Below are 10,882 nucleotides of genomic sequence, written 5' to 3'. Positions count from 1 at the left end.
AAACTTTTGCATTTATTTTATTTTATGCTGATCAGAAAAGCTCTGAGCTGAGAGCAGATGGTACTGATTTGCTCAGGGTTATTGCTGGTCGAAACTAAACAGTGCTGCACTCCATTCTCACAGACAGCTATTAAACTGGAAATGGATATCGTTTATCCATTGGTATTTCATTTGAATTCAGTTGGGAGTGAAGCCACACTCAGCTGGGCACTATTCACTTACACACAGAGGGAGTTATGGTTCTTCATCCCTAGAAACCCAAACCTGAAGTGAAAACCCCAGATGGCTTGACCTCAGGCTATTACCAAATACTTCTCTTACTGCTTCAAAACCCTTTTCTCAGCAAATGGTTTCCTCGTTCTCCCTCTCAAACGTGAGGAGACAAGATGTGGTATTACAGCAGCTGCTGACCCACTGGCTAGCAGGACACACCTTCAAGGCACCTCTGAGCTGCTGCAGCTCTACTGTTAGGGGTACTGGGAGTGGCTGTGCTTCTCCTTTCTGTATCAAAACATGCTCTGTCACATTATCATCCAATTCAGCCCTCCTGCATCAATTTGAGAGCTGTTTGTTTGGTAAAACAGGCTAAACTTGCTGTGGACACCATCATGGAGATGCATCCCTTGGGGAGTCTTTTCCACCATATTGAGGGAAAGGGAGATTGCACAAGACAGTGTTGGTAAGAGAAACATTCCCCTGAAGCAATTATTGACAATTTTACTCTCTTTCTCAAAGTCTGTATTAAAACTACTGATCCTGAACACTGTGGTCGAGCAGAGCTCGGAGGATCTCAGCAGCTCAGCATCCCGTGTAGCAGATCTGGGACAGGCCTGCACAATTCTTAGGGATGGGGCAAAACAGCACTTTGGAAAGACAAAGTGTCTCTAGGAATATGGGGAGCAGAAGAAACAGTGCCACGAGGCAACACCCATTTACCTTTGCAAAGGAAATCAACAGATTGTGATCTCCAGAGGCTTTATAAGGCCACCTTGGCTTCCTTTTAGTCTTGGCTGATTGACAAATATACCTGTTTTGCTCCAGTGCATAAAAACAGTGAAATCTACTAATACTTAGATGAAGAAAAGCCTAAAATTAATGTAATGCTTGCCATAATAATTTATGCCTAATTACAACTCATTACAAGGCTGTCTTGCTACAAATGTGACAGAAGCTAGTGATTCCCTTAAAATAGTAGAACTGAGTCATAGGTTTGAATAAATAAAAGCTTAACAGCAAACACTGATTTATTATTTTGGACAACATTACAATTTTTCAGGGGAAGTTGTATGATCCAGAATGAATTGGAATTATTCAATTATTCAATTTGAATAAATTGAAATAAAAAAAAAAATTATTCAATTTGAATAAATTCTTTCTATTAGTAATCCAAGAACAGAAATTTCCAAATTCTAAAACCAGGACAGTATCTTGAAGTGACAGGAGCTGTCAGACCAAGTTCTAAGTATGAAACTCTAGTCTATCCCATAGTTAGAAGTGTGGTGAAGGTGGGTATCACCCTATGTACCTGTGCACACCCTGTGCACTGAATTCATGAATTCCCTGGGTGGTCAAGGAACATCCCAGCTTGTCATCAGCACAGATGAGACAGTAAAGCTGGTTTGAGACAGATTGCCTTGAAAGCAGGTCTGAACTCCTCAACACATCAATAATTAGGTAATCAGCACACAGGACTTCTCCAGATGGGAATTTTTGACAGTTCTACATGTTGCCCCAGGTAGCTTCTGCTGCAGCACATGTCCTTTGTTTATCTAAATGTGTATGTGATGATTAACATTGTGGGTGGATTGTCCCTGGCATTCTTACACAATTCTGCTGCTTTAGAGGTTGTGGAAGGGATCAAGTTGTACATAGATATGACATTTGAAGTAGTCAGTGTAGGATCAAGTTGTACATAGATATGACATTTGCAAGTAGTCAGTACAAACTGTTCCTGCAGATGCAAAAAAATGCTCATGTAGGACAGTGTTTTGTACAGAGTTAAGATATTTATACCAGTTTTGTATGTAGTTGTCACAGACAAAACAATCCAGAATTGGGAAATTTTACTTAATTTATTGCCAGGCCACACAAGGTTCTTATCCTTTATTTGGATATCAAGAGAAAAAGGACCACAAACAGCTAGACACTAAACATGAAATTTCATGCTCCATCCTTCCCAGAGTCAACTTCCTTTATTTTTTCTGCAGTTGCAATTGTTCCATCAAAACTCCCTGGCAATGGGATGGGTGGTGTGATAAAGTGGAAGCAGAGCATGTGACAGCTTCCTGCTGCCCACATAGCTGCTTCTACTGCGCTGCTCTTCGTGATTCCTGACACTCTGAGCAATGGTTTCCACCACACTGCACACCATGGCCTTCACTGCTCTCCTCCCCTGTGTCCCTGCGCTGGGTGTGTTTTTTCACCATATGGTTTCCACTTACTTCAGGGCAGGCTGGAATCACTTTTGGCAGGCAGCAAGGAACAGCCTCACCCCAGAGAGGCCAATGCTGCAAACCAGTGACACATGAAGCCTGGTGACACCTGCCCAGAGAGGCAATACCCTGACAAGGATGCACGGTCACGCAGGATGGTGGCACGGCTTGCAGCCAAACACCTGTACAGCCACTTCAGTGGGGACTCCTGTTGGCACAGGACAGCAAGTTTTACTTTAAACAAACATTCTTTCATTAAGTATCTCTGCAATATTGGCCTGCATGAGAAAAGGCTGCTAAAATACCTCTGTAGCGCTCCATCTGAAAGATGCACAGTCCAGCAGCTCAGTATATCCCAAAAGCACAGACATGAGGGTTAGCTGCCCATCAGCAGCAGGCTCACTTCAGTTAGAAACTGTAGCAAGCATCTCAGTAGAGCCAAGTATTATCAGAGATCAGTTTCCTGTTTATGCTGACAAATGAAGGGGATCTGAAAAGAGACTGTGTCTGTCCATCTCTCAGAGGACATTGCAAGGGAGGAAACCTGCCAGCCTGATGCCTGTTGAGGAGCATTCTCACTTTAGGATGAGTTTCAGTCCCGGTGTTGCCGTGTGTGTGTGTGTATGTGTGTCAGGGAATCTGCCAAAATTGCAGAATGGGCCTGCAATTTTGGCAAAGCCCTGTCCACAGTCAGACTGATGCAGTTACCACCCTCTTTAAACAGAAATCTGGGACCACTGAAGCTTAAAAAAGTGTCTCAAGCAACTCTTCTGTGTAGTTATATTCTGAGATGAGAAAAGTCTCCTTGTATCATGTAAGCGCTGTCAAGGCCTGCTCCAGCTGTGTCCATTTTGGGAAATGATTAAGAGAGGTTTAAGTGAGTAGGGCCAGCCTGCAAAGCTGGGACATTTGAGTAGATTCTATCCTTCCTTCTGCTGGCTGACTTGGGAGTTCTCACACCTGATTGTTTTTTGCACCAGTGCTGATGTATATGAAGGTACAATGATTGCTATAATTAAATCACTTCACTGATCTAAATAATTTTGACAGGTTTTTTTACAAATCTAAATTCGTAAAGAATTATGTCAACTCTGGTAACAGTTATAAAGCCCTCAAATACCCTCAGATATTGCTATCTAGAATAAGTGCACTGTGAAATCTAAACATTTTTTTCAGAATATGCTTTTAAATGAAGAAAACCATGGCAGCTGCTCAGGGAGTGCTGTTTACAGTAGCCAGGCACTTAGTTTTAATGCTGATCCCTAATCCTACTTTGAGTAAATCAAAAGTGGAAATAAAATTGTACTATTACACAATTTCTAAGGCAGTCAGTTCTTCTGTCAGCAGATGTGATGGCCAAAGATCCCCTTAATCGTACACACAGGATGTCTGAATGATACATCTCTGGATAAAAGAATAAACATCAATGTGAAAGTGAAACATTGGCAAACATGTCATGTAAAATCTAAGTTATGTAGTGTGCCAGAGAGTTTGAGTCAAAGACACATTATACTGTAATATTAGATGCTGCAGACTGTGAAAATGAGATCATTAGCACAAGTTGTACCCCCTCATCAGGCAGAAATAAAATACAGAGATCAGTTAACCTGCCACATATTGCATTATTTTTTACTGTTATAGCAATAGTAGCTCCACTGAATTCCTATGTGCAATTTATTTCAGATACAGATAGGTGTATCCATATATGTTTATTAAAAAAAATATATAGTATATGGATCACACCACTCCAGATAGTTACAGACTTCTACAAGGACACCACCAAGATTTCTCAGAGGCACTCATAGATCATCATACTGATGTTTACCCCAGGGTAATTACTCTCACACCATGTGTACCTTTTGTCTGTCAGATACATTAAATTGAGACTGCCAAATGATGTCTATTTTCTCAAATTCCTTTAAAGATGCTCAACTTTTAACTGTCCCTGTCAGACACCAGGTGAAAGCAGAATTCAGACATTTAACAACTAAGTTTTGCTGCACAACTTGTCCCAAGGACAGGGTAATGGAGATTCCTTGAGGACATTTGAAGGTGATCTCTGACAACACATTCTTGGCTGGCAGGTGTTTCTGCATGTAATAAATACCTGGAATATATCCAACTATTTTGGGAGTAGTTGTATAAAATCTAATCTGATTCAGAATTCCTGTGTAAACGTTGATAGACAAAATGGCACAAGATAATTTTAAATACAGACTATCTTCCTCATTCCCTATGCACTCCCTTTCTTTTCTTATTTTCCTTAAGCCTTCTTTTGGCTTTAAAATCCCCAATCACATTTTCATTGCACATCATTATTTATGTAAACCCCAGAAACTGAAGGGTTGTTTAATTTCAGTGTGTGCCTACAGTCTAGGCTAAAGTCCATGTGAGTTACTGTATTCCTCCAGAAAGCCTTGGAAGTGGCCAAGGGCAATATGTTAGTGCAACTTGTGAAGGACTGCAGCTGTCTGTTTAATTAGTCTGAGACTGCATTTTTCCGGAGTGAGTTAAGAAGCTGTGAGCCGTGGACTGCTAGCTGACAAGGCTGTGATACCACGGCTTCAAGGGATCTGAACCTCTGCATTCACAGAGGAAACAAAGCATTTTCATAGCAGCATGCAAGAAATATCCTGCTATAAAAAGAACACTTAACACTAGTGCAGATGGAGCCCTTGTCTCCATCATCCCCAATAAATCTTAAAAAGATTGAGTGTCCAACCTTATGTAAATACTTCTCTGTTTAGTTCCTGAGGAGTACAAGGAGTCCAGATTGATTGTATTGTTACAAGGCAGGTGTTGAAAAAGGTCTGGTGCAGATTTTACTTATTGTCTAATGAGGAGTAGGTTCAGGATGATCAAGTTGCTGCTGCACATGGTCCATTTAGAGAGGCTGAGATTCTCCCTTCTCTTATGCTTGAAGCAACTATACAAGGCAAAATAGTCACCAATATCAGGCTTCTGGGTAGCCAAGGACCATGGCATAATGTCCTGGGGTGACTTTAAAACCATGTCCCTAAAGCAGGACACATGAGGACCGAGGATGGTGATGACAGGAAGAAATATGTTTCCTGATTCCATTGGATGGACTTCACCTAGAGCGCTGTTCCTGGCCTTGGATGGGAACACCATGCCCGAGTCCAAAGTTCCCTCTACCACACAACTGATTTGCATAGAAAGCAAAAATCTGTCTTCAGGGTGGGGAAAATTATACATGAAAAGGTACCCCCCAAGGCCAAACAGTTCTCCCAGGAGCCTAGCACCCCATCAACACTGTTATGTACAGCCCATTCTTTCAGACTTTTGGAAATGGGTCAGAGGATTTGGGGGTCTTGGGTGGTCTTGTTCCCCCCCCACCAGCCCATGCCTACTTCTTGATCTCATTCCTGTGCTTGCACTGGACTGTTTTGTGCTTATCTCCATAAAAAGGAACCATAACAAGGACACTTGTCCCTCAAAAGTGCTGCACTACCTTCTCTTGGCCCCCTTCTCCAGCTACATGCTGTTCTTTCTCACAGCATGTTGTTATTATTACCAACAAGTCTTGGTAATTTACCTGCAATCCTTGGTTGGCTCCACAGCCATCCAGCTGTCAGTGCTTCAGACATCCACGAGCCCCTTACCTTCCGGCTTTCTAAAGACTTGTACATGACAATACAGTGATGTGCACACTTTTCAGTTTGTAATGCAAGACCTTCTGATAATGACATAAATAATCAGTGATTGATGCTTGTAAAGTAAAAATAACAGTCAATTGAATAACAGAATATAACTTTCATCTTGTCCACTGGCTAGTCCATAGAAGGTGAGATTATACTGATCCTCCTGATAGTGTTTTTAATACTGAGAGAGCAGTAATATATCAGAGCTGGTGAGCTTAATCAGATTAAACATGACAGGCTTGATATTGATTTGATATTCAGTCACAATAATATAACATACAGCAGTTTTATTCATTATTCAAAAATCTGATTTTATCCAATGTTTTAAAATAATTTTATTAATAGTACAGGTCTTTACTGATCTTTGAAGGATTTAATTGTTATGATGTAACCAAATTGGATGTAGATCAGGAATAAAAAGGGCATTTTTAAAATTTTTAAAAAGACAATTTTTAAATTGTCTAATTAAGTCTCTTGTGTCTGTTGAATCAGAGATCACACCAGATTATCTATCTTATTGAAACCAGAAGAGAAAAAAATTTCAGCTTGAATTTGCCTGTTTCTGTAATCATTACACCTGCTTTACATTGCAGTAACCACCACTGATTTTGGTATGTTTATGCCCATTTTATATCAACTTAACAGAGAATGAAACATGGCCGACGTAATTCCACTCTTCTTAACCTTCCCTATTCACACAGCTAAACTGTAAATATTCAACATGTATGAAGTGGATAAAAACTTATACTCCAGCATAAAAATTAGGGCATCTTTGCTTACATCATTGCCACTGACTGCCAGGCAGAGTCATGCAGACTGGAGCAGTAGAAGATTAAAGCACTTCAGTTGTGCTGCTTCTGTGTTAACTGATAGGTGTTGCTCAGAAAAGGTGTTGCTAAACAAAGTCCAGGTTTTCCCTAGGCACTCATAATTAAGCATATTAAATCTAAGCAGGAATTCACTGTGTTTTTCTAAATAACTCATCTGAAGACCAGAAATTTCACAAAAGTTTTCTATACATTAATAAATCACAGGAGTATTTGCAGAAATATTCACAGGAGTATTGATACATCTTGCCTCCTTATGACAAATTTACAGACTCAAAAAGTACACAGGAATATCTACGTAGAAATGGGGTTCAGCATGTGTTGCTTGTAGAGACTTGTCCCACTATCATGAACTCACCCCCTGAACCAGAACTCTTCTGAATTACTTTCACCTGAAGTCAATAATCAGAGGAAATAGTGACTGCAGATATTGCTTACTGGTATTTACATGGCTTGCAGTGCCGTTCATTGCAGTTGTGATCTACATTTGCTCCTCTGATGGATCTTTCAATTAGCTCACTTGGAGTCAAAAATAAGAGTCATGAAGAGGTTCTCTCTGTGCACAGTGAAAGGGAACCAGGGATTCATATACCACACTCTTAGACACCTTGCTTCACTGTTGGCATAACATTCAGGATCTTCCATATAACCTCTGGTTGTGGTGGCAGGAACCACTGTTCCCTGGGTTCCCAACAGCCTGCATCATCTGAGCAAGTGTTTGGGGAATTTTCTGGCTTAACAAGTAGGAAAGAGTGAGTACTTAGAAACAACACATCTCATGAATACATATAGACTTTAAAGAGTTTCCTATTAGAAAGAGAAGCTAAAATAAAATCTTGTTTGTTTCCAACTCTTTTTTTAGGCTAGAGCATGCTCAGGCTTCCAGACAGCCCCAAATGTATGGATGACCCAGCTTTATTTAGTGTTCTGACATGGAGTGAGGAGCCCTGAAACCCTGCAACCATTGTCTCCAAAGATTCCAGATTCATCAGATTGGTCAGGCACAATTTGCCCTTAGTGAAGCCATGCCGGCTGTCTCAGATCATCTCCTTGTCTTGCATGTGCCTGGACATTGCTTCCGTGAGGATCTGCTCCAGGATCTTCCCAGGCACAAAGATGAGACTCACCAGCCTATGGCTCCCTGGGTCGTGTTTTCTTCCCTTTTTAAAAATCAAGAGCAATGTTCCCCTTTTTCCAGTCACCAGGGAGTTCGCCTGACCACCATGGCTTTTCAAACACATTTCCTTTGCCTCATTCTTCACCAGCAAGGTTTCCTGGGCTGTTGTGCCTAGAGAGGGAGCAAAGGAGGACTGTCTTCTCCTTGGAAGAGGATTGAGGCACGTGTCTCCTGAAAAATTGAGACTCATCCAGCATGATCAGATCACACGCCCTATGTACCCGAAGAAGGGTTTAGGGAGCACATAATAGCAGCCTTCCACTGCCTGAGGAAGGTTGAAGCTGAATATAAGGGAGTGGATAAATCCCTGGAGGAGCACAGGTGCAAATTCTCTAGACACTGGAGAACCTATGTTGGAAATTTTCAAGACCTGACACAACAAAGTCCTAAACAATACTGTCTGAAACCTTCATTGACCAGCTTTGAGCAGCAGGCCAGACTCAAGCTAGAGCTCTTTCAAGGGCTGCTCCAACCTGGACAGCTCTATGAATTATCACATGGTTTAAGTGGCCTGAGATCCAACAGGAAATGGTTGAAAAATAACTCAGGATCCGGCTAGAATTCAGCTCAACTTTTTCTCTTCCTGGTGCATCTCCTCTCTTATCAGCTCAAAATAACATTATGTTTTTAAAGACTACCATTCTATCCAGAAATATCCTCTGATTCCCAGGTCTGAATCTGGAGCCATCCCACCCTCTGACTGTATCTGGAGCTCCCAGAGTCATGTGGATATATGGAACTTCATAGCAGTCCTCCTTGCCCTAACCATGCCTTGCACATCGTATTAAATAATGCCTGCTCTTGGGAAGCTGATATGATAGAAGAGACGTTGAATGGGGTAACACAGCCAGAGCGCCACTATACCATGGTGTGACTCAACACTGTGTTTTCCTGATCTAGTGAAACCCCATAAAACTTCATGTAGCCATGACTCATAGGAAGGGCACAGAAGATGATTCCAGCACCGTTTGCGATGTCTGACTATTTCTTCTACATATACATTCCTGCTGTTGTCTTCTGGATATTTTCAGTCTTTAATTTCACTCCCACTCTTCTCCATTGCTCCATGCTAGTTAGTTGACCCTCACTATCCTCAGATTATTCCCCTTTGTGAGGAGAAGTTTTGGCTCTTTAGTATTTCAGCATCAAATAGAACACTGTTGCTTTAACTACACACTCGGACATTTCCCCCTCAAATTTCCAGTGTTGCATTTCCATTCTCTCTGTAAAGAAGACCTTTGGGATTAGCAAATATTGCACAACATTTATCAGTTAGTTGTTATTTAAATCTCAAAATTCTTCTAAATTTAAATATTTTAATTGGAATAAAATAGCAGATCTTGGTTACAATATAGTTTAGGTGACTAGATAATACATAAATGCCAATAAAGGGACATAGAAGTAAATCCTCTTTACAGGAATATGCATTAATTTTCACTACTATCAGTTTTATAAAGAGATAAAACATTACTATGTAAAACATTGGAGGAGGTATCTGTAGAGAAAAAATAAATTAGATACCTTCTGATTCATTCCCCAGCAAGAAGAAACTCCTGCCAGCAGCAGTAAAATAGATGCATTAAACAGAAAGACAAAGTGAATGGAAAATGAAAACATAAGGAAGGCACTGGTTCAATACAGTAAAATTAATCAGGGCTGTGGAAAAGTTCACATTTTGGCTAACACCAAGGATTTAACACAACCTATTCATCTCAGAGAGTTCACTGGCCCAAAAATTTCCCCAAATACTTGTGAAATGATTATTTATTGCTACCTGATAAGATAAATGCCAGTTTATATTTCCTTGAAGATTATCTCATATCCCTGTTTAAGAAGTAATACTGAGTTATGACTATTGTTTCATCCCAATTTAAGTGCTGTTTTGACACAAAAATCATACCTTAAAAATTAGCCATCTAAAATACCACTTCTGTTTCCACTATCTTTGAAATCTCAGGATCAAATTTACAGAGAGAGAAATATAAAAGATACCTTGCTAAGAATCCAGAGAAAGGACAAGCTATAAACAACTGTGAATTTCAGGGGTGTGTTCCAATTACTTGGTTCATTTCTTGAGAGCACTGAGGAAGAAATGAGACTACAGAGAGGAACTGAATTCAGAGAGCTTGGCAAATCAGTGGGGGAAAAGAGGAAATGCTGTGTGCAGGGGCCCATACTGTAATTCAGTTCATCACAACTTATAGTATTGGCAGACTCTCCAAATGTCACCACAGTGAAAGGGAAAAGACAGACCCTACAGGTATTTGTTAGGTAGGTGCAATCCAAACCAAATAGCTCAAACTGGGAACCCACATTGATTCCTGATGCTGCACATGCTGTCACATAGAATGCCTGCCCTCTCTCTCCCTAATAGGCACTGGCAGCTCTTCCTTCTATTCCTCAGCCTCATAGTTTAAGATAATGCAGTGGGTTTTTTTTAAATTTATGCTTCAGTCTGTATTGAAATTGAGGCATAAAATTCATCCTGTCTCATGCTGCCACAGTAGTCTCCAATCTACATTTTCTATTTCATGTTTAATTACAAAGCACTAAAAAAAATTTAGGACAAATGTGAGTAAAGTAGAATTTAATAGAAAGAAAAAGACTTAAATCTAAATGTACCATTCATAGAAAATTCTGTATAGCATAGCAGGTGCCTATTGATTTAGCCCAAGGACCCCTTGATGCCTGTCAGTTTGCTTCTGTGCATGCCCACAGCCTGACTGCTCCAGCGCCTGCCTCTCCTCAGCCCATTCCTTTGCTTACATCCAGAGCACATTTCTA

Source organism: Parus major, chromosome 1A, assembly GCF_001522545.3.
Source record: "Parus major isolate Abel chromosome 1A, Parus_major1.1, whole genome shotgun sequence".
NCBI classification, from domain to species: Eukaryota; Metazoa; Chordata; class Aves; order Passeriformes; family Paridae; genus Parus; species Parus major.
Note: the sequence above shows the minus strand (reverse complement) of the source record.